Source organism: Balaenoptera borealis (assembly GCF_965194805.1).
Source record: "Balaenoptera borealis genome assembly, contig: HAP1_SCAFFOLD_594, whole genome shotgun sequence".
NCBI classification, from domain to species: Eukaryota; Metazoa; Chordata; class Mammalia; order Artiodactyla; family Balaenopteridae; genus Balaenoptera; species Balaenoptera borealis.
The window spans coordinates 180,383-204,404 of record NW_028123605.1 but is presented as its reverse complement, the minus strand read 5'-3'; the positions used below and the strand labels follow the sequence as shown (position 1 = coordinate 204,404).

The 24,022-nt window shown below is 52.7% G+C and overlaps 1 pseudogene across 1 annotated transcript; it reads right to left on the bottom strand.

Moving 5' to 3' along the window:
* Positions 1-4,446: 4,446 nt before the first annotated feature.
* LOC309621532 (thimet oligopeptidase-like) lies at positions 4,447-18,718 on the bottom strand (annotated as a pseudogene). The gene is made up of 8 exons: positions 18,685-18,718; positions 7,733-7,891; positions 7,157-7,532; positions 6,882-7,077; positions 5,826-5,877; positions 5,591-5,719; positions 4,816-4,954; positions 4,447-4,602 (listed from the first exon to the last, which is right to left on the bottom strand). The product of its transcript is annotated as a thimet oligopeptidase-like (transcript).
* Positions 18,719-24,022: the final 5,304 nt, after the last annotated feature.

The window sequence follows — 24,022 nt, the reverse complement described above, 5'->3', positions numbered from 1 at the left end:
ATACAGACACACACAGACGTGTGTGTGTGTGTGTGTATCTGTGCTCTATTCTATACATAAGAAAGGAAAACTGCCCCCATCCTCAAGAATCAGTTTCTGCCCTCTTGGGGGCAGTATTCCCCCTGCTGAGAATATATGGCCCAGGCAGTATTGCTTTTCTAATAATAACAAACAATACTAACACCACCACATTTGGAGCATGTTCTGAGCACTTTACATTATTAAATCTTTTAGTCTTTGTGGCAACCACATGAGGTAAGTAAGTACTATTATTACCCCCATCTTATAGATGGGGTATCTGAGGCACAGGGAGGTTAATTTATTCGCTCCAAATCAGGTGACTAACAACGGGGAGAGGCCATATTCAAGCTTGTTTAACCATTGTACTATCCTGCTTCTCCACTGGGCTTATTCCAATGCTTTATTGATCACCTGTTCTGCACCTGGCCCAGGTTAGAGCCCTGTGAGGAGCTGGGGATACAGCAAGGAGAGGCCCTCCCAGAATGTAGATCTGCTGAAAGTGTGTGTTGGGGGAGTGGGAGTCAGGCTAGGCTGTATCCAGGTGCCTAGCACATAGTGGGTGCTTGTTAAATAGTTATGTTAAAAAGCTTGGGACTGCTGGGCTTTTTGAGCTGGCTGTGATGGGCGTTCCCCGACAGCAGGTCCAAGAATGTTAATGCTCTGCCCTCCTCCTAGACTCCACCAGGCCCAGGAGGCCCTAGGGCAGCCCTTGTCACTCAGATCGTACCAATCCTAGGTGTGTGTATCTCCCCTTCTGGGCTCACTCTTGCTCACCCCGCGCCCCTGCTTGCAGCACAGGGCCAGCCCAGCAGCGGAAGAGGTGTGGCTTAGAGCTGAGTTGGGGGAGTGGAGGGGCCCCTGCTGGGGCCTGGGGCCAGAATGGGGTCCTGTGAGAGGTGGGGGTGGCAGCACCCGGGCCACGGGTGATGCCCTGTCTGTGCCCCACCAGTGGAGAAGATTCGAGCCACCTTCACTGTCCTCCGGGCCTTTGGCTCCATGTTCACCGGCCACAGCCGCCGTGCCACCCGGTGCTCCATGGTGATGTCACTGGACTTGAACGCCACAGGCCGAGTCACGGCCGCCCAGCTCCAGGTGAGGCCTCTGGGTGGGAGGGAGAGGGGGCTCTTTGGGGCTGCAGTAGCCTCAGCCCCACTCAGCAGGGCCCACGCCTCCAGCTGGGACCCTGGAATGTGTCTAAATGGTCATCGCTCCCCAGGCCAAGGCCAGCTCCTCCCCACCTCACTCAGTGCCCAGACATCTCCTCCCGGAGCAGGCCAGCTCGTCTGTGCCTCGGAGTATCACAGGGATGAAATATTCATGAGTAGATACATAATTCAGCCGCTCATTAGCTGGGTCTTAAAAGCGTAAGCTGAAATTAAACAGGCGCTCGCTGGCCTTCTGCGGCAGCCCGTGTGTGACAGGCACATGGCCTGTTTGTTCCTCTCTCTGAAATCACCTGGCTCCTCCCCTTCCCCCCCCCACGCCCCCGCCAACATTCTGTTTGAACAGAAAACAGGATTAGGTTATTAGAAGGGTTGTTTGTATGCGGAGCTAGGAGAATACCCAGACTCGCTGGTGCACGATAAATCCCTTTCTGTCCCGGCCCTGAAAGTCTACCGTGCATCACCATGTGGGTCAAGTTATTAAGGGCTTCGGTTGCATAAGAGTGTGTTGGAGGGCGGCTCTGGGTTAATTGTTAGTACCCTTGGATTCCTTCATCGGAATGAGCCCGTTGCATTCGTTGATTGCCTGCGTGGACGCTGAATCAGTGAGACAAAGGCCTGGCACGTTTTGATTTGGAGGCGTCCAGCCAAGTTGGGGCCTGAGGTGCTGCCTCGAAGAGTGGGCCTGGGGGTTGGTGGGGGTGTGCGGGCAGCCTAGCGGGGCCTCGTGCTGACCGGCGCCTGTCCTCTCCCCTGGCAGACGATGCTGTTGGAGAAGAGCCACGTGGCCCCGCAGCTGGAAGGGGAAGGCAATTTCGAGGTTTTCTCCCAGATGCTATCCGGATTGGACCTGGCTCTCAGGTGAGCGACTGGGCTGAGCAGGGACAGCCGAGGGCAGTGAGACAAAGGGCCTCCGCTCTCCAGGGCCCCAGCCCTGCCTCTGCCCAGAGGTGAGAGGCAGTGGAGCCCAGTGGTTAGGAATCTGGCCTCTGATTCTTGCTGCCTGGTACTGCTCCTGGGCTGGGTGAACCTGGCCAGGTGTCACCTGCTCTGAACCTCCGTTTCTTCCTCTGTAAAGTGGAAATAGTACCTTGACTGCTGACCTTACAGGATTAAGTGAGATAATTCACATATGGCTCTTTATACACGCTGGGGGGTGGTGGTGGGTGTCTGCTGTGACGGTGACATTTTGGTACAGGTTCTGACAGCAGCGTGGGAGGTGGGCAAGGAACAGCAGACCGCAAATCTTCCAGAAGCTCCTAAACTCTGTGAGAGCCTTGGGTGCACCTGAGGTAGCTCAGGGCGAGGAGGCACCAGGTGGAACAGCAGAGAAGCCACAAGACTCATCTGGGAGGGCCTTCTGGGGGAGGTGGCCCAGGGAGTCATCTCTGCCCCTCGCTGACTCCTGGGAATTCTTGGACATGTGGCTCCCTGTCTCTGAGCCTTGGTTTCCTCATCTGTTGAACGAATGAGTAAGGTTCTATCTAGTGAAGCTCCAGGGAGTGCTCACCCCAGGCGAGGGGTGATAATTTTCAATTTGCCTCTGCGTCCCCCATCATTTGTCTCCTGCCTTCCACCCCCGTCTGAAGGGCAGGCCCAACCTGTCCTGAGCCTCCTGGCTAAGGCCAGAGGGGCACCTTACCCTTTGGAGAGAGGGCAGATTAGGGAGGAAACTCCCAGTTTTCAGAGCAGGGTAACTGAGGAGTAAGGAAGCTTCTGGAAGGCCTTCACTTAAGAAGGGCCCATTGAGGGCAGCAAGTGAGGAATATTCGGGAGGCAGGGCCAGGGCCTGAGGCAGACCCCGGGGCCACCTGGGGCACTCTGTGGAGCCCCGTGCCATGATGCCCACCTGCCCTGCCAGGCCACTGGTGTGGGTGGGTCCTCCCTTACTTCTGGTCCCTTCTCTGTTTCCAGGACAGAACTGTACCTGCACCAGCTGGCAGACAGCAGCTCCTTCGGCATGGGCGTGTGGCCTAAGGTAAAGAGGAGGTCCTTCTGGGTGTGAGTGGGTGTCTGTGTCCCCATGGCCAAGATGGGCGGGTCCCCTGTGTGGCTCGTCCCTCTGCCACTGGGGTGAGTAGTTGGCAAGGGCTGGTCACGTGGGGGAGGCAGGGTTGCCCTTATGGGGTCTGGGCTTGTCAGGGAAATGAGTCTTGTGCTAATAAAGGGAACCAGGAGGTGGTTTGTGTAGAGGTTAGGGCGCGGTCTCCGGGACAGGCTGTCTGGGTTCAAACCCCGGCTCTGACACTTACTGGATATGAGACCTCAGGCATGGACCCTAGCCTCTCTGAATGTCTGTGTCCTCTTCGGTAGAATAACAACAGAACGGGCGGGCAGGCTGAGGGGAGGACAGAGCGTGGCACGGCCTGCCCGCCTGGGCCACGGGGAGAAGGTCGGGGCGCCGCCCGCGCCCTCGTTCCGCTGCCTGGCGTCCTTTGTGGAGGCAGGGCTCCCAAGGAGCTCAAAGGCCAGGGAAGGACACACGGGACGGTCCAGAGCCACCCTACCGCTCCAGTGGTGCAGCACCCTCTCTGAATTCCTACTGCCACCAAAACACATCCCTAAGGCCTTTGGGAAGAATTGCTAGGACCCAGGAAGGCGGCCCCTTGCTGTGGTCCAGACTTCAGCAGCTGCCGATGACCAGAGGGAGCCAGCCGGCCGGCCGTGAGCAGGGGGACAGGACACGGGGACAGGGACAGCCACAGCCGGGCTTCCCGCAGCTGTGCCCACCGCCAGAACCAGCTCCAGCCAGTCACAGCCCCCGAGATGCCAAACAGTGACGGGCGAGAGGCCGGCAGGAAACTGACACCCCCTCACTGGAGAGCCTGCCCGGTCGGGGTGCGGGGCACCATCCCCGTCTGAACTCACCCCACAGCTCAGCCGTCTCCCAGTGACCCAGACGCGTCACCACGGCCCCAGGGCTGATCCCCGACCAAGGTCAGAACTCCCCCCAGTGTGACGGCCCCCATGCCACTCCTGTGGTGGAAGGGACGGCAGGCAGAGACCAGGAGTAGAGTCTTTTTTATTAATGGCTGCGTTTTCAAAGAACCGTTTTGTTACCAGGAAAGCTCCCCAGGAAGGGATTGCATTAGTGCAACAAGGGGGAGCCTTGATGCCAGGCTTTCCAGACACTTCCAGGTGGAGACTTTTGGCCTAGGCCGGCCGCCGGGGACTCGGGGGCTGGGAGGACACACGGCCCCTCCCCCGCCCCGACGGGGCGCTAAGGCACCCGGCCCGCCTGGGGGGGCAAAACCCCGTGCCGTCAGCAGGCCGGCGGCTTGCAGCCCTCAACCTGCAGCCCTTTGCTCAGGAGGAAGGCGTCCTGCATGGGGTCACAACCCAGGAAGAGCTTCACCATGCCCTTGGCATCCTCGGAGCCCCCTGGCCTCAGAATGCAGCTTCTGTAGTCCATGGCAACCTGAGGAGAGGGGGCGGGGCTGCAGGAGGGTGGAGCACCCCCTTCACGGAGGGTGTGGGTGTGGCCACCTCTGCTGTGACTCAACAAAGGGCAGGGGAGCAGGGGGTTCTGGGCAGGGCCCTCAGAGCCTGGCAGGCCCAGGCGGGCGGCACAAGCATCTAGGCCCAGGCCAAGGACCTCCGTGTTGGTCTGCACGGCAGGCCGGCCTCTCACCTTGCCACTCAGGACGCCCTCCTGCTTGAAACGAGTGTGTGGACCGTGTCCGTGGAGTACACCTCGCTGCACAGGTAGCCATAGGACTGGGCGTCGTAGCTTCCTGCCAGGTGGCCGAAGGTCGCAGGCAGGTGGGTCCCTGGGACACACGCGGAGAGGCTCCTGCCCGGGCCCCTGGCCGCTCCGTGCCCCTTCCCCAGAGCCCAGAGCTTGGGGCCTCAAAGCAGCCCTGTCTGAGTCCCCTGCCACTAGAGGGAGTATTGGCCCAACACTTCTAGAAAACGGGGACCTTGCGGGCAACTCAGTGGAGGGACACAAATCAATCTTTGCCGACTTTCTGCTGAAGCTCACGAGGGTTCACCCCTAAGCCTCTTACAGGGACAGCTGCCCGAGGCTCCGAGGGATGAGTCAGGGCTCGCCCTCCAGCACGGGGAGAGCGCGGGTTAAAGCGCTCACGAGGGAGTGAACTGCGTCTCCGCACCGACACGCACGGGCAAACCTCGTCGACGCGTTCCGTCCGGGGTATGAAGCCCTCTCCTGCCTCTTCCAGGCTCTCCAGAAAGCACGTGCAGATACGCCCAGCCCACCCTCGGACTCCGCGGGCCACAGCTGGAGGGACCAGCCCAGGAACCCAGGCAGGAAGAGGCCAGAGGTCAGCGAGCCTCGACCAGAGCCCGTCAGTCGGTCCCCCTTCACACACCACCAGAGGATCCTCTTGACCTGGGCAGTAGCCGCCAACTGACCGCTAAGGTGGGCCCGGCGTGCGCTTGGCTACCTGGCGTGGCTGGGACCCCGAGGATCTCCTGGCAGAGGCGGGCATTGTCCTAGGCCGGGTCCGAGGGCGTCTGCGTGTGCAGGGCCTGGTCCACCTTGGCCAGGACGATCTGGCGCAGGTTGAAGAGGCCTGGAGGGCGGGAGGAAGGAGACGGGGGCGCTGGCACTGTGTCCAGGCCGCGCTTTCCAGCCGGGCGGTCCGGGAGCCCCTTTCCTTTCCCTCGGCCTGGCCGCACGGGGGTTGGCCAGCCGGGACTTGATGAGCTTGTCCAGCAGCTCCTGGGGGACGGCGCTGCTCGTGCCCCGCCGAGACTGGCAGCAGCGCCAGGGCTTCACAGGGCGCGGCGCTCCCGGCCCCAGAGCCTACCCTCTGGTTCTCATCCCCGGCTGTCACCAGAGTCGCAGGCAACGTGCCCTTCTTTTCGTTTGTCTTTTTTCCGGCCCTCGACCACGCAAAGGTGTGAAGCCCTGCCACTCGCTGCCACGTGGATGCACCGTGAGAACACGGTGCTCAGCGAGAGAAGTCAGACACAGAAGGACACACAGGGTGTGACCCCACTGAGGGGAAACGTCCAGAACAGGTAGATCCACAGAGTCAGAGTGGGTTCCTGGTTGTCAGGGACAGGGGAGGGGAGGGAATGATAACTAAGGGCGTGAGGGACCTTTTTGGGGTGAGGGAAATGTTCCAGAACAGGGCAGTAGTGACGGCTGCACAGCTCAGTAAAGTGTCCCCACGCGCTCCGGTTGCAGTCTGTGAGAGCATCGCTCTCAGGACGAAGGGCTGACTGCAGGAAGACTGAACGAGCACTGGGTCCTGGGCCCAGACGCTCATCTGGGGACCCCCCCCACATTGGGAAGTCACTGGGACTTGCTGAGCCTCCACCGAGACTGGCAGCAGCCCCAGGGCCTCACAGGGCGTGGTGCTCCCGGCCCCAGAGCCTAACCTCTGGTTCTCATCACTCATCACTCACCAGCCTTGCATGCAACGTTCCTTTCTTCTATTTTGTCTTTTTTAAAGGCAACTCTTGAATACCTGTATTTAACATGCAGGGAACCAGTCCTGACTCCTTGATCTGGGACTTCCAGCCTCCAGAGTCTCGAGGACATCCACTTCCGTTGTTTACGCGCCCAGTGCGTGGGGTTTGATGATGGAAACTGACACCGAGAGCGTCTCCTCGTGCGGGGTGACATCAGCGGAAGAATCCCGTGGCGAGGGCCTGCCTGAGGACCACGGGAGAGCCCGGGCCCTCCCCGCCCCCTGCCTTCAGCCCCTCGCCCGCACCCTCCTGGGAGCGGAGCTGGTGCATCGCTTGCCAGAACTCATGGAAGTAGGTCTCCAGCTCATCATGCTGCAACAGGGAGGGCGGGTTGGGCGTAGGCTTGGTGAAGTTGGCCACCATGGCCGCGATGGCAATCTGGCGCCTCCCGTCCTGCTGCAGGCAGCCCGGCTGCAGGCCAAAGCAGGCCATGTGCCCGGACTTCCCTTCCCTGGGGAGGGACGCGGGTGAGGCCCCGCTACCACAGAGGAGCCCCGGCCCACGGCCGACAGGTTCCCCCACGCATGCACCGAGGGTAGAGGTCCAGGTAGAACTTGCTGATGGATGACCTTGCCCGAGGCCGCGTCCCGGACCGTGTAGAGCCTCACATCTTCATCTTCGTGACGCATGTTGGCGCCTTCCTCCAGGTCGAAGGTCAGCCCCAGCAGCTCCTGGGAGATGCCCAGCCGCCCGCGCGTGACCACCTGCATGGGGAAGGACTCATTGAGCAGGTACTGGTCCACGTGGTAGCGCGTCTCCTCCCCCTGGTTCATGTAGTAGCGCAGGTCCTAGACGTTGATGGGCCCGTCAAAGTGCAGGCCCCGCCTCTGGCACTCAGCCTTCTTTAGCTCCAGGATCAGGGCCGCTCCTGCTCCCCGAGGGGCTTCAGCTTCTGGGCCAGCTCATCTGCGGGCGGAGGGGAGAGGCTCAGCTATGTCCCTGTGGCAGCCGCCCAGCCGCCCCCCACCCCACGCCCCTCGAGGCAGAATGAAGGGTTGGGGAAGGCGACCCCCAAGGGCTGACACAGTGGGGTCTCAGGCAGCACCACGTCCAGTCAAGGTCCACCTGACCCCCGTCCCCACTGGGACTCGGGGAGGCGGGGTTACCTAGGAAAGTGGCCACCACCTGGCTGGTCTTGGCCATGTTCATCTCCAGCACAGAGTCGGCTCGCGTGCTGAATCCCAGCAGGCGGGACTTCTGAGCCTGCAGCCTTACCAGCTCCCCGAGGATCGCGCAGTTCTCCTGGAACCCAGAGACAGCCAGCGCTGGGGACCGTGGGCCACGCCCTCCCCACAGGCCCCGGGCCAGGTCTCTGTGGGTGGGAGGGCTCTCAGGCCACTGGCGGGCACAGCCAAACCCCCTCCCTCCTCCTCCTGGCCTGGATTTCTAGACACTTTGGTGCTGTCCTAACATGTGGTCTTTATGAACACAGGTCCTTTTGGAACCAGAAACGGCGTGAACCATGATGAGCTCTAAGGCCAAGGGCAGGAAGAAATGTGACCAGGCTCTCCAGGAGCCACCCAGGGGCCTCCCCGGGCTCAACAATACAAACTTGGCTGCCGTGCAGACAGCAGCTCATCCCCACGGCGCCCGAACACCCAGCCCCTGGACGGCGAGAGACCTGTTGCTGCAGGTGCCCCGTGGTTGGCTGGTGAGGCCTGGCCCCAGGCGTACGCCACCTTCTCTGGGGCCACCTCTCTGGGTCTGCGGTGGGGTTCTCCTGGGAGCCCCCAGTCACCACAGGACCAACGTGGCCTGTCTGCAGCCCAAGAAGGTGGGGACACAGGTCTGTCCCCCGTGGACATCACCCGCGAGGCCGAGCAAGCACCAGTGGTGTCTGCGGGGAAGATGAAGGGCTCATGCACAGCCCCCATCTACTGAAGATGCTAAACGGGAGAAGCACAGACTGCAGCCACATGCGGTATGGACCAAACGCAAGTGTCCTTGCAGGAACCGATGTCTGAATGTCGAGGCTGTTCCCGGGCCACAGTGAGAAGGCCCAGGCCCCACGCAAGGCACAGAGAGGGGATGGGGGGAACATCTGCGAATCTGAGCTCATCGGGCATCACCCCAGAAGGAGAGGGAGAGAGCCAGAAGGAGATACGGAGGGAGAGGGAGAGAGAGGGAGGTACAGACGTCTCTCCTTTCCCTGGGGGTTCTCTAGTGCAGCCAAGCCTGAAAACCACTGCATTTCGGGAGATGGGTCCTCGTGGAAAAGTTAAATAGTAGCTCATGGCATTATCGACACATATTAAAATGGCCCCAAATCTTGGGGAGTCAGGGAGGGGAGCTGGCGGCTGCCTCGTAAACGAGGAGAGATTGGGCATCAGAGGAGGTGCCTGCCTCCACCACCTCCGCCGCCGCCGCCCCCCCCCAGGGCCCCGCAGACTTCATCTCCCAGCTGTGGTCCTGGGCTGGAAGGCAGCGGGGAGGTCAGGCCGTCCCAAGCATCAATGTTGACTTCAGGGCTGATCTGAAAGGCGCCTGGTGTTTGTTGAAGCAGAAAAAAGAGAAAGCAGTGGGCAGAGGATGGGAGGGGGAGGGAGCCCCCATCAGCCCTTCTCCCTGTCTCCCTCTCTGTCTCCCTCTCTGTCTCCCTCCCTCCCTCCCTCCCTCTACCTCCCTGCCTCTCACTCTCCCTCCATCTCTCCCTCTGCCTCTCTCCCTCCCTCTCTCCCTCTCTCTCTCCCTGTCCCTCTTGCCCTGTCCTGTCCCTCTCTCCCTCCCTCCATCCCTGTCTCTCTTTCCCTGTCCCTCTCTCCCTCTCCCTCTATCCGTCCCCCCTCCCTTTCCCCGTTTCCATCTCCCTCTCTGCCTCCCTCTTTCCCTGTCCCTGTTTCCCTGCTCTGCTCTCCCTTTCCCTCTTTCCCTCTCCCTCTCTCCCTGTCCCCCTTTCCCTGTCCCTGTTTCCCTGTTCCGTTCTTCCTATACCTTTTGCCCTCTCCCTCTCTCCCTCTCGTGCTCCCTCTCCCTCTCCCTCTCCCTCCACCTCCTTCCCTCTCCAGAGAGGGAAGGAGGTGGAGGGAGAGGGACAGGGAGCAGGAGAGGGAGGGGGGAGAGGGAGAGAGGGATAGAGGGAGGGAGAGGGACAGGGAGCAGGAGAGGGAGGGGGGAGAGGGAGAGAGGTATAGAGGGAGGGAAAGACAAAGACATCTCTCCCTCCCTCCCTCTATCCCTCTCTCCCTCCCTCTCTCCCTCTCTCCCTCCCTCTCTCCCTCTTCCTCGCTCCCTCTCCTCCCTCTCCCTCTGTCTCTCCATCTCCCTCACTCCCTCCCAGAGACAGAGAGACAAAGAGGCAGAGACAAGGGAGAGGGAGAGAGGGAGAGGGAGAGAGAGGGGGAGAGAGGGAGAGACGGAGAGAGGGAGAGAGAGAGAGGTCTCTTCCTCCCTTTCCCTCTCTCCTCCTTCTCTCCCTCTCTCCCACTCTCCCTCTTCCCTCTCCCTCTCTCCCCCCTCCCTCTCTCCCTCTCCCCCTCTCCCTCGTCTCTCCCTCTCCCTCCATCTCTCCCTCTCTGGGAGGGAGTGAGGGAGATGGAGAGACAGAGGGAGAGGGAGGAGAGGGAGGGAGGGAGGGAGACGTTTCCTCCCTCCCTTTCCTCCCTCTTCTCCCTCTCCCTCTCCCTCTCCCTCTAACTCTCCCGCTCCCTCCATCTCTCCATCTCCCTCACTCCCTCCCAGAGGGAGAGGGGAGGGAGAGAAGGAGAGGGAAAGAGGAGAGGGAAGAGGCAGAGGAAAGAGGCAGAGGAAAGAGGCAGAGGGAAGAGGGAGAGAGGGAAGAGGGCGAGAGGGAGAGGGAGAGAGAGGGGGAGACGGAGAGAGGGAGAAAGAGAGAGGTCTCTTCCTCCCTTTCCCTCTCTCCTCCTTCTCTCCCTCTCTCCCACTCTCCCTCTTCCCTCTCCCTCTCTCCCCCCTCCCTCTCTCCCTCTCCCCCTCTCCCTCGTCTCTCCCTCTCCCTCCATCTCTCCCTCTCTGGGAGGGAGTGAGGGAGAGGGAGAGACAGAGGGAGGGAGAGGGTGAGACAGAGGGAGGGAGAGGGAGAGAGGAAGGGAAAGGGCGAGGGAGGGAGAGGGAAGGAGGGCGAGACGTCTCTCCCTCTCCGTCTCCCTTCCCCTCCCTCTCTCTCTCTCCCTCCCTTCCTCTCCCTCTCCCTCTCCTAGAGGGAGGGAGGGAGAGGGAGAGACAGAGGGAGAGGAGAGGGGGAGTCGGAGAAGGAGGTAGGGAGAGGGAGAAGGCGAGAGGGTGCCTGCTTCCCTCTCTGTCTCCCTCCCTCCCTCCCTCCCTCTCCGTGTCCCTGTCTCCCCCCTCTCCCTCTCCCTCTGTCTCTCCCTCTCTGGGAGGGAGAGAGGGAGAGGGAGAAGGAGGGAAAGTGATGGAGGGAGGGAGATGGAGAGAGGGTGAGGGAGAGAGGGAGAGAAGGAGGAGAGAGGGAGAGGGAGGGAGGAAGAGAGCTCTCCCTCTCTCCCCCCCCTCTCTCCCCCTCCCTCTCTCCCTCTCCCCCTCTCCCTTGTCTTTGCCTCTCCCTCCGTCTCTCCCTCTCTGAGAGGGAGTGAGGGAGACGGAGAGACGGAGGGAGAGGGAAAGGGAGGAGAGGGAGGGAGGCAGAGGGAGGGAGGGAGGGAGAGACGTCTCCTCCCTCCCTCTCCTCCCTCTCCTCCCTCTTCTCCCTCTCCCTCTCCCTCTCCCTCCAACTCTCCCGCTCCCTCCATCTCTCCATCTCCCTCACTCCCTCCCAGAGGGAGAGACGGAGGGAGAGGCAGAGACAGGGGAGAGGGAGAGAGGAAGAGGGAGAGAGAGGGGGGAGAGAGGGAGAGGGAGAGAGGGGGAGGGAGAGAAGGAGAGGGAAAGAGGAGAGGGAAGAGGGAGAGGAAAGAGGCAGAGGAAAGAGGCAGAGGGAAGAGGGAGAGGAAGAGGGAAGAGGGAGAGAGGAGAGAGGGAGATAGGGAGAGGAAAGAGAGAGGGAGAGGGAGGGAGAGGGAGAGAGGAAGAGACAGAGGGAGAGAGAGAGAGGGAGTGGGAAAGATGTAGAGGGAGAGCGGAACAGGGAAAGAGGTACAGGGAGAGAGGGAGGGAGAGAGGGAGGAGAGGAAGCAGGGAGAAAAGAGAGAAAGAACACACCGTCTACATTTCTGTCAAATGACACCGGGGATCCTTACACAACCAGGAGAAAGTAACACAGGGAGGCTCTTTCTCAGCTGGAACTGGAACTGCAGACGGGGCCAAACACCACCAGGCTGGCCACACGTGTCCAGCCGCCGCTCCAGCCCCGTCAGCCGTGAGTCCGGTCACCAGAGCTCTGAGTGTCTGCTCCAGGGAGCTGGGGTTCACCCTCTCACCTGGGAGGCCGGGCCAAGAGAGCAGGGCCCCGGGCTGGACACATAGGGGAAAACGCATCCCCACAGGACAGCTTGTGCGAGCAGATTCAGCTACCAGATTCTAGAGGCCCGGGACCACCCTGTGGCCCGTGAAACCCAGGAGCCATGAGGGTCTTGCAACGTGATTCCTGTCCGTTGGACTGTAAAGTTTGTGTAGGGAATCTTGGAAACAGTGGTAACAAGGCTGAATTGGAACGAGCTTTAGGCTATTATGGACCACTCTGAAGTGTGTGGGGTGCTAAAAACCCTCCCGGCTTCGCTCTCGTTGAATGTGAAGATCCCCGAGATGCAGCCGATGCTGTCCGAGAACTAGATGGGAGAACACTATGTGGCTGCCGAGTAAGAGTGGACCTGTCGAATGGGGAAAAGAGAAGTCGAAATCGTGACCGCCTCCTTCTTGGGGTCGTCGCCCTCGAGATGATTATGGGAGGAGGAGTCCTCCACCTCCCACACATCTCCAAGATGGAGAGCCTTCTCCGTCAGCCAGAGCAGGTCCCTTTCTAGATATAGGAGAAGAGAGAGATCCCTGTCCCAAGAGAGAAATCACAAGCCGTCCCGATCTTTCTCTAGGTCTCCTAGCCGATCTAGGTCAGATGAAAGGAAATAGAAGACCACTTTGCAAGAGGAGTGGTGTACAGGCAATAACTTCATTTGGCAGGAGTATGTACAGAAAATTCAAGTTTTGTTTGAGACTTCCGAAGCTTGGTGCACTTTTTAAATGTTTTAGTTGTTCACATTTGTTTGTCTCTTGGGACAGTGACACATAAAGGTGTCATTCTCTATGGTTTGAAATGGGTCCTGGGAGGCATGTAATATGAAGAATTGTTACCTTACAATGTTCCCTTAAGCAAAATTGAACTTGCTTTGAATTTTTGGTCTTGCCTAGACTGATAATAAAACTCTAACTCCTGCCCACCTAAAGTGTGATGTTTACTATTATGGAAACAACACTGGCAAACATTGAAAAGACTTTCTGTAGCTGGGATATGGTATGCAGCTGTAGTTAAGCAAGCAGTCTTTAAAAGGTGCTGTGAACCCAAGCCAGCAGGTAAAAATGAAAGCCGCACCCTTACCCTAGATTAGAGGTTTAAAAATTCCACTAGTCTTCACACCAGACAAGAGATTGTCCAGGGAGTTTAAAATCTAAGAAGTTTCAAGGAAGTTAGTTTACCTTTGAGTTAGGTCATACGTCCCCTCTGTGATTGCTGTACATGAATACATAGCTCTTTGTAATATTTTTTGGAAATTTGAGATTATCAAGATACCAATGTCCTGCCAGATTAAGAGTATATTGTAGAGCTGAACTTTGAGTTACTGTGCAATTTTTTTTTTCATGCTGTCATTTGTAATATGTTTTGTGAGAATCCTTGGGATTAACGTTTTGGTTGCAAAAGAAAAAAAGAAAAGAAAAGAATCCGCCTGCCAATGCAGGGGACACAGGTTCAAGCCCTGGTCCGGGAAGATCCCAGGTGCCGTAGATCAACTAAGCCCGTGGGCCACAACTACTGAGCCTGCACTCTAGATCCTGGGAGCCAGAACTACTGAGCCCCCGTGCCACAACTACAGAAGCCCACACGCAACGAAGACCCAACGCAGCAAGAAAAAAAAGACGATACTGGCCAGGTGATCAAGGGTAAAATCGTTTGTCATAAGTCCCGTTGATGGTGTGTATCCTTGATGTGACCTGAGGAGAATGGCATTTTTATCTCTGTTTGGGTCTTCCGCCCCAAACCCCATAACTCCAGACCAACCATAAGAAAACATCAGAAAACAAACAGACTAACAAATTGAGGGACAAAACACCTGACCAGTCCTCCTCAAAACTTTCAAGGTATCAAAACCCAGTGACGTCTGAGAAATGTCACAGCCCAGAGGAGACTGGGACAGAAAAAGGATGTTAGGGGAACACTAGGGAAATTCTAATAAAGTGTGGACTTTAGTTAATAACAATGTATCCATCTTGGTTCCTTAGTTGGATAAACATGTCACACTAAGGTACTAATGAGTTGGAAATAGGGGTACTGGGTCAGGGTCCACGGCACTCTGTACACTCTGTACAGATCTTTGCAACTTTTTTGTAACTCTAAGCTCTTGTAAAATTAAGCGAGTACTGAACAGAGCTAAGAATGTTATTTCCCTGATTTGAACATGCCTGAGTTTCTTTTCATGGTCACATTTTTGCTATTTGGATGTGTCTTGGAATCAGTAGCAAAGGAGAGTTGCCAGCCCCTGGGAAGATGTGGGTGGTTCGCAGGTGGCTTGCTCTGGAGCTGAAGACCACGGTGGGAAGTCTGCAGCCTCGGGCTGCACTTAGAAACATGGGAGGGGATGGGCCAGCTCAGTTAGGGATGGAACCTATAAATAAAACTTTTTTCTTTTCCGTTATGGCTTATCACAGGATACTGAATATAGTTCCCTGTGCTAGACAGTAGGACGTTGTATTTTATCCATCCTATATTTAATAGTTTGCATCTGCTAACCCCAAACTCCCAATCCAACCCTCCCTCACTGTTTCTCCCCCTTGGCAACCACAAGTCTGTTCTCTATGTCTGTGAGTCTGTTTTTGTTTTGTAGACGCGTTCATTTGTGTCGTATTTTAGATTTCACATATAAGTGAGATCATATGATATTTGTCTTTCTCTTCTGACTTACTTCACTTAGTATGATAATCTCTAGGTCCATCCACGTTGCTGCAAATAGCATTATTTCATTCTTTTTATGGCTGAATAAGATTCCATTGTATATATGTACCACATCTTCTTTATCCATTCATCCATCAGTGGACATTTAGGTAGCTTCCATGTCTTGGCTACTGTAAATAGTGCTGCAATGAACGTTGGGGTGCATGTATCTTTCTTTCTTTCTTCTTTCCTTCTTCCTTTCTTTCTTTCTTTCTCTCTCTCTCTTTCTCTTTCTTTCTTTCTTTCTTTCTCTCTCTTTCTCTCTTTCTCTCTTTCTTTCTTTCTTTTTTCTTTCTTCTTTTATTGTCACACGGCATGTGAGATCTTAGTTCCCTGACCAGAGATGGAACCCACGCCCCCTGCACTGGAAGCATGGATTCTTAACCACTGGACCACCAGGGAAATGCCAGGGGTGTATGTATAGTTTTGAATTAGAGTTTTCTCCGGATCTATGCCCGGGAGTGGAATTGTGGGACCCTATGGCAGCTGTATCTGTTCCTGCACGCCTCACATCAACCACCTGCACTCCAATCCTTGCTCTCAACGTCATCTTCGGGGAACCCAACCTGCGACAGGGACCTTGACAAGAAGAAATGGCTCAGGGAAAAGCTACCTGCACGGGGAGGAGATAGAGACCATCGCCCCTGGGGTGCGGAGGGGAGAGTGGGTGCAGAGGTTTGTCATTTCACCCCCGATACTCATCTCAGCCCTCGTGGCTGCCCCACTCTAGGTCACCTCGGGATACAGAGGTGAGCCGGTTAGAGTCCCTGCCTGTGCAGGAATCGGGGCACCAGCGGGTCTGAATAATATTAGTGCAGGGTCTCCCCCGTGGCACTGGGGTTATTCGGGGCGGGTCATCCTCTGCTGAGGGCCCCTCCTGGGCACTGTGTGGGGTTTAGCAGCATCCCTGGCCTCACCCATTTGATTCCAGGGGCCCTCCCTCCCAGTTGTGACAACCACAGATTTTCCCCACACATCACGGAAGAACTGGGTGAGGCGGGGGCAGGATGGCTCTGGGCGAGGACAGCTGTGTTGAAGCAACCAGCCTGGCCCAGGGCAAGGTCTGCCCCAATCCCGTCAGCGCCTGCATTTAGAACTGCCCCTTTCCTCTCCCACCTCCCCTGCCCTGCAGTGGTCTCCGAGACATCATCCCCATGTAATAAATCACACCTTCTCAGTTTACTGTTTGCTGCCCTCGCTAGAACGTGAGCTCTTTGAGGACAGGGATGCTGTTATGTCCCCAGCACCTAGAAGAGTGTCTGCTGTGTAGTAGATGCTTCATAAATACTTGCTGAATAAAGGAGTTGAATAAAGGGATGAGTGGATGAATGAATGAAGGTTACAATGGAAGGAGGGGGGAGATTCCCTTTCTGGCTCTCGGGGGTTGGGAGATCAAGTGAAAGATCTGTCCTAAATAGGCTGACCAGCCTTCTGGGGTTCCCCGGGACTGAGAGTTTCCCCAGAGTTCCAGCGCTCAAACCTGAGCGGTCCTGGGCAAACTGGGGGCGGGTGTTGGTCACCCTATCTAAACACAGTAACAATTCCAGCTGCAATAGCAATGGCCAATGACCTCTACGGTCTTATTGACCATGCACAGTTCTCTACCTGGCGGGGAAGGGTGGGCCGGGATTGGAATTCTGGTGATCCAGGGCGGGTGAGGGCACACCCTGGGCTTGTGGAGGGGAGTCCAGGAAGGTTCTGGAGGAAGTGACAGTGACACAGGAGGGAGGGAGGAGTCTAAGGAAGAACATCCCACATGACAACCTGTGCCAATGGCCCTGGGCCCAAGGTCACACCTGACCAGGGCTTGCTTTTTTTTTTTCTAATTTACTTTTCCCCACATGGATATGCAATTGTCCTAATGCCATTTATTGAAAACTCCTTAATTTCCCCACTTTCTATCATATCAAGTTCTCATATATCTGTTTCTGGACCTTTTTTCTATACCATAGAGCTATACGTCCCATCCTTGCACCACTAGGGCTGTTTCATCACTATAACTTTATTTATTCATTTTGTTTTGGCCGTGCTGTGTGGCATGTGGGATCTTATGTCCCTGACCAGGGATCGAACCCGCGTCCCCTGCAGTGGAAGCTCGGAGTCTTAATCACTGGACCTCCAGGGAAGTCCCCAGGGCTTGCTTTGACATCCATGGAATGGTGGCAGGTGGGCACGGGGAGCAGCTGTCTGTGAGCCATCCTGTGTAGAAATGCAGGGTGGAGGGGAGGACAGAGGGAGCTGGAGGGGAAGAAGCGGAGGAGGGAGGGAGGAAGGGAGGGAGGCCGGGGGAGAGACAGACAGAGAGTTTCCGGAGACAATAGCTCTGGCCGTGTCCTAGGGCATGAAAGCTGAAAATAGCTCCTAGTGCCGGGAGCCTTGGAGCCGGAGGCTGGGAGCCAGGGTGACTGGCTCTCCTCCCTGGTGTGTGTGTGTTGCGGGGGGGTGGGTGGCTCTGGGCTTCTCAGGCTGGGAATGGGGTGCACAGAGCAGGAACGGAGCAGGGACCCTTCTCTCTGGAACCTCGTGGGCCATCCTCAGCTCACAAAGCTGAGCCACTCCTTGCCCTACGAGTGGGGGGCTTATCCTCCCTGTCCCCTGGATCATACCCCCTCACACACAACTTCCCCGTGTGTGTTCCCAGCAACCAAGAGAATCTGTTTTTAAAAGATTTGGGGGAGGGGGGTAACCATACAAACAAGAGCAGAATGGATACTTTTTCAGGATATGAATGGCTCTGTGTAAGCCCACCCCCAGGGTAACCACAGTCCTGACCTCTAACACTCTTGACGAGTCAGCCTTGGTCTGGGCTTGCGGACCCACGGAAGCTTCCTCATTCCCTCCTTCAGGTCCCGACTCTCCCTCGGCGTCTTTGTGAGAAGCACCCGGGGAAGTGGGACTGCTAGGCTGTACTGCTGCTAGAACTCCACCTGGGCTCCACCAGGCTCCAGCCCCCCGCCCTGTCCACCTAACTGACCCTGAGGCACCTCAACTGGTAGGAGCAGCATCACCTTCCCTCCTGGGACTCGTGATACTTAAGGGAGACACCGAAAGACAAGCCTTTGGCTCCCTGGCTGGCAAAGAGCAGGTACTCAATTGTCATAAGTGTCCGTATCAGTGAGGGTTCTCCAGACAAACAGAATCCATATGGGGTGTGTGTGTATATACACACACACGTACATATGTACAAGCATACAAAAATATACAGCTGTGTACATATGCAGTATGCGTACACACATATACACATATAGTATATACAATACACACATACATATATACACACATATAAAATGCAGTTTGTATATATACAGTATGTATACACACATATACACACAATATAGACAATACACACATACATATACACTATACATACACACATATAAAATGCATAGTTGGTATGTATACAGTATGTACACATACATATAACATATGCAATATACACACCTAGGTACATATATAGCATACGTATATACACACATACAAAGATATTTAGGTGTGCATATAGACAGTATACATACATACACATATAATATATGCAATACATACACGTACGTACATACAGACACACATATACACCTACATATAAAAGCATATAGCATAAAAATATATATGTACTGTATATAGAAATTCATCGTATATATACATACATATATCATATATATAAGATATATACACATACATATATACAATGTGTACACACACACCCCTATATGTAAATATGCGCATGTACATACACATATAAATTCATACGCAAGTGTGTATATAATAGTATATTCATATATACATATAATACCTAGAAACATATTGGGGGGGAGGTGTCACGGTACGTCAAGGGCGGGAGTCGAACCCGCCACCCCAGGCCCCGAGGGGTCTCCCCGGGTCTCCACTTCGGGCCGGTGGGTGTGGCCGGGGGGGCAGCTGAAGACGTGCGTGCGTGCTTGCGTGCGTGCGTGCGTACGTGCGTACGTGCGTGCGTGGGGGCGGGTCCACGGGGCGGGAGGCGCTCGCCGCGAGTGAGTGGTTCAGCTGGGCCCCAGCTCATTGTGCTTGCCTCACGCCGGCCCCAGTTGGCAGCAGCGCTGGAGGCCCCGGGCCTGTGACCACAAAGAGGGAGCCGGGGGCCGGACGGGAGCAGGCCGGCGGCGGCGGCGGCGGCGGCGCCGGCTGAGGCCCAGGCCAGGCTCCCTCCCCTCAGCCTCCCGCCCGCCTGCCCGCCTGTCCCGCCCCTGCCTGCGGCGCCCCGCCCCTCCCCCAACCGCCAGACTAGCCTGGTGCGGGGGCCGCGCGCGAAAACTTGGGGGAGAAGCTGAGGCTGGAGTCGCCCGTGGTGGCCGAGCCCGCCGTCTACCCATGGCTGCTGCTGGTCTGCGTGAGTGCCGCCCGTCCCCTCTTCCCGGACCTCCACCTCTCTTCCCCCACGGCGCGCGCTGAGCCCACCGAGTAACGGAGCGACTCGAGTCGCCAGACCCTCTTTGGAGCCCCCCTTCCCGCCCTGCCTGGTTCTCCGCGGCCGTTTCCAGCCCCCGCGCGCAGGGTGGGCAGAGGGGAGCCGGGGCCGGCCGGGGCCACAGACTCGGCAGCGGGGACCCCGCGCTTCCGAGGGGCGCCCGAGCCGGTCTGCCGTTGGCCCTGTAGGGCTGGGGACCCAGGTCCGCCCCCCCGCCCCCCGGCCTGGACTGCCGGCGGGCTTGCCCTTCCATACTTTATGATCTGACACGTCGGGTTTCTTTTTCCTGGCCAGCTTTACCATTACCTGACCAGCTTTCCCAGCATCCCCTGATAATGTGTTAGATATTCAAGTTTTAGGGCCCGGTCCCAGCCCTATGGAATCAGCAACTCTGGTGGGGCTCAGTGATCTCTGTTACAACAGGCCCTCCAGATGATTTTTATTCACCTTAAAGTTTGAAAATATCTGCATTGTCAGCTGGCCGAAGCGTCCACCAGCAGGTGAAGGGGAGTGGCGCCTGGAAAAGATAGGGACTAGCCAAGGTAAGTACAGTAGCATTTGCCATGGTAGTAATGGAGAATGCCTTTTCTCCACTGGTTGGCACAGACTAGTATCTGGGAGCAGTGGCAGGGTTATTTAGGATGCTTTACATTGCAGTGTAGAGTGACCGCTGTCCTGGTTTGCCAGGGACTTCCCCTGTGTGAGCACTTAAAATCTCATCCTGGCAAACCCCTTAGCCTTGGGTTTGATAAACTTAGGGAATAACATGAAATTTAGGGGAAACATGATCTAGGTTTTGGGCAAGTCACAAGTGCTAATTAAAGCTAAGCAAGTATGGACAACATCTAGCCTTCTTTACCCCTTTGCGGGGAGGTAAATCTTGATTGGGTGAGAGGACTTATTGTTAAGAGATCTTTGTAGAAACATCCCCTTCTGCTTAGTCCGCTGGTTCTCCGTTCTGGCTAGACATTGGCATCGTCTGAGGAGAGTTAAAATGATTGTATTGGTCTAGCATGACCAACCGTCGGTGTGAGGGTTTTTAAAAAGTGCTTCAGAGGATTCTAATGTGCAGCCAAATTTAGGTGCCACTGCTTAAGCTTTTGAACCGCTGCTATGTATTTTCACCTCATCTTGCTGTGAGAATATCCAACTGTAGTTGAGGTTTGTTGTTTTTCTTTTTCTTTTTTTAACTGTCTTATTATAAGATTTACTGTCTTAAATAAGATTGAATGGACAGAAAATCCTGCTAGTCCATTTGGTATAGCTGGATACCCAGAGTAATATCGTTAAGATATGTACCATTTAAGTATTGTGACTGGCCTTTTAAAAATTAACATATGCATTAAATTAGTATTGATAGTATAGATCTCTTTCGAAGTTGTCATGTTGGGGAGCTATACCTCTAATCTGCTGCCATTGCTAAATATCTGGACACCTCTTATTAGGAATTGCTTTTAAAAATCTTTAGGGATTAAAACCAAGATTGTTGTATTATTTGTACTGGGACCACAAAAACCTCACAGAGTTCCCCCGCTGTACCTTCTACCCCCATCTCTAACCCTTGGCAACTTCTAATCTGTTCTCCATCTCCACAGTTTTGTTATTTTAAGAATAATATGTAAACATAATCATGAATTACTTAATCTTCGGAGATTGGCTTTTAAAAACTTTTCCCTCGGCATCATTCCCTTGAAGTTCATTTCAATTTTTGCATATATTAATAATTTGTTCCTTGTTGTTGCTCGGTAGTATTCTATCATAAGATTTTATCACAATCTGTTTCAACATTCACCCATTGAAAGACATTTGGGGAGTTGCCAGTTTGTGGCTATTAGAAATAAAACTGCTATGAACATTTATGTGTAAGTTTCTGTGGGAACTTCATTAAGTTTTTGTTTCTTTTGGATAAATGCTCAAGAGTACAATTACTGCATTGTAGGGTGAATCTACTTTTAGGATTAAAAGAGACTGTCAAGCTGTTTCTCAGAGTGGCTAAACCATTTTATTTTCCCACCAGTGATGTGATATAATTTTTCTACGTACTCGCTAGCATTTGATGTTGTCACTATACTTTAATTTTAGTTATTCTCTGATATCTCATTATGGTCTTAATTTGCATTTCCCTGATGGCTAACGATGTTGAACATCTTTTCATGTGCTTCTTTGCCATGTGTATATTCTCTTCCATGAAATGTCTGTTCCTGTCTTCTGCCTATTCTCTAGTTGGATTTTTTTAAGTTGTTTGGAGAGTTCTTTGTATATTATAGATACAAGTCATTTGTCTCCTATGGGATTTTCAAATATGTTTTCCCACTGTGTAATTTGAGTTTTCATCCACTTAAAAGGATCTTCTATGAAGCATTTTTAACTCATTTTGATGAGATCCAATTGATCAGTTTTTGCTTTTATTGATCATACTTTCGGTGTCAAGTCTAAGAATTATTCACCTAGTTGTAGATGCCAAAGATTTTCTCCTATTTTTTTTCTCTAAAAATGTCCTGCTTTTACATTTAAGATTATGATCCACTTTGATTTAATTTTTGTGTAAGATGTGTAAGGTTTAGGTTAAGGTTCATTGTTTGTTTGTTTGTTTTTGTCGAGGGATGTCCAACTGTTTCAGTACCATTTTTTGAAAAGTCTATTCTTCCTTGATAGCTTTTGCACTGCTGTCAAAACCAAGTTAAATGTATTTGTGTCAGTCTATTGCTGGGTTCTCTGTTCCATTCCATTGATCTATGTATCTACCCTCCATCACTACTGCGAAATCTTGAAATTGGGTAGATTAATTCCTCCCATTTTAATCTTCCTTTACAAATTGTTTTAGCTATTCTTCAGCCTCTTCCTACCATATAAATCTTAGAATAAGCTTGTCTATATCCACAAAAACCTTGAGGGCATTTTAAGAGTAATTGTGTTAAGCCTCTTAACTTGGGGAGAATTGACAGCTTTATTATGTTGTGTTTTCTAATCCATGAACAAGGTATGTCTCCCTCTTTGTTTGGGACTTTTAAAATTTTCTTCATCAGCATTTTGTAATTTTCAGTATAGAGGTCCTATAAATGTCTTATTGGGCTTCTATTTAAGTATTTATTTAGGTCAGTTGTAAATGGCATCACATATTTTTATTTAAGCTTCTACACATTTGTTATTAATATATAATTTGATAAAATTGTGTGGATCTTGTACTCTAAAACATTTACAAACTAATATTATTTCTCAAGCTTTATGTGGATTCCTTGGTATTTTCTCCATTTAGATTATCATCTCATCTTCAGATATAGACAGTTTTAGTTTTCCTTATTCAATATAATAGGATATATTACTATTCAACATTCAGGAGGATATATTCCTTCCTATTCAACATAGTAGGAATAGTTCTTTCATCTTTTAAATAAACTTTTTAAAAATTTAACTTTTAAATTTATCTGTTTATTTATTTTTGCTTTATTTTCTTACTAGAACCCCCAGTAATATATTTAATAAAAGTGGTGAGAGCAGATATCGGTGCCTTGTTTCTGATCTTACAGAGAAAGCGTTCAGTCTTTCACAGTTAAATATAATGTCGGTATAGGTTGTTTGTAGATCATCTTTATGAGTTTCTGTATGTTCCTTTTCTATTCCTAGTTTGCTTGGAGTTTCTTTTCTTCTTTTTTTTAAATCATGAATGGGATTGGATTTTGTCAAATGCTTTCTCTGCATTAATGATTAGGATCACATGACTTTTCCCCCTTAATCTATTGGATATGGTAGATTACATTGTTTGATTTTCAAATATTTAACCAACTTTGCATAACTGGAATAAATACCACTTGGTCATGGTATATTATTCTTTTTATATATTTCTGGAGTTAATTTGCTAATATTTGGCTGAAGATTTTTACAGCCAATTTCATAAAAAATACTGGCCTGTAGTTTTCTTCTTTCTATACTATCCCAGTCTGGTTTTGGTATCAAGGTAATACTGGCTTCATAAAATTAATTAGGAACTGTTCCCTCTACTTCTGTTTCTTATCAAGTCATGTAAAATTGGTGTTAATTCTTTAAGTCTTGGGTAAAAGTGAAACATCTAAGCCTGAATATTTCTTTTGGGAGTTTTTAAATGAAAAATCAGTGTTTCTCATGGTTACAGGAAAATTGAGATTGTCTCTTTCATCTTGGCTGAGTTTTGGTAGTTTTGGGTGTAGACGCATTGGTCCATTTCATCCACATTTTTGAATTTATAGTGTAGACTTGTTCATAATAACTTGTCCCTTATTAACCTGCAGGATATGTCATGGTATCCTTGGTTGCATTTCTGATATCTGTGATTTGTGCCATCTCTCTTTTTATCTTGATCAGTCTTGCTACATCTTTCTTGATGAGATTGTTTATTTTGAAGAACCAGCCTTTTGTTTCATTGATTTCCTGCCCCCCCCCCCCATTTTCCTGTTTTCAGTTTCATGGATTTTTGTTTCATCTTTATTATTTCCTTCTTTCTGCTTGTTTAGTGTTTTTTCCTCTTCCGTTTTTACTATTTTAATATAGAAAATTAGACTATTTCTTTGAAATATTTTCTTTCCCAATTTAGTGCTATAGACTTCCCTTTCAGCATTGCTTTCACTTCATTCCACAAATGTTGATCTGTTATATCTCCATTTTCTTTTATTCTATGCATTTAAAAATTTTTCCTTGACTTTTTACCCATGAGTTATTTGGAATTGTGATGTTTAGTTTTCATGTGATTGAAGATTTTCCTGTTGTCTTTCTGTTATTGATTTCTAGTCTGGTTCCATTATGGCTAGAGAATATACTCTCTATGATTTTAATTCTTTTAAATCTGCTAATGTTTTTTTTTTTATCACCCAGTGTATGGTATATGAGTGAATGTTCCATGGACACTTGAATATGTATTCTGCTTTT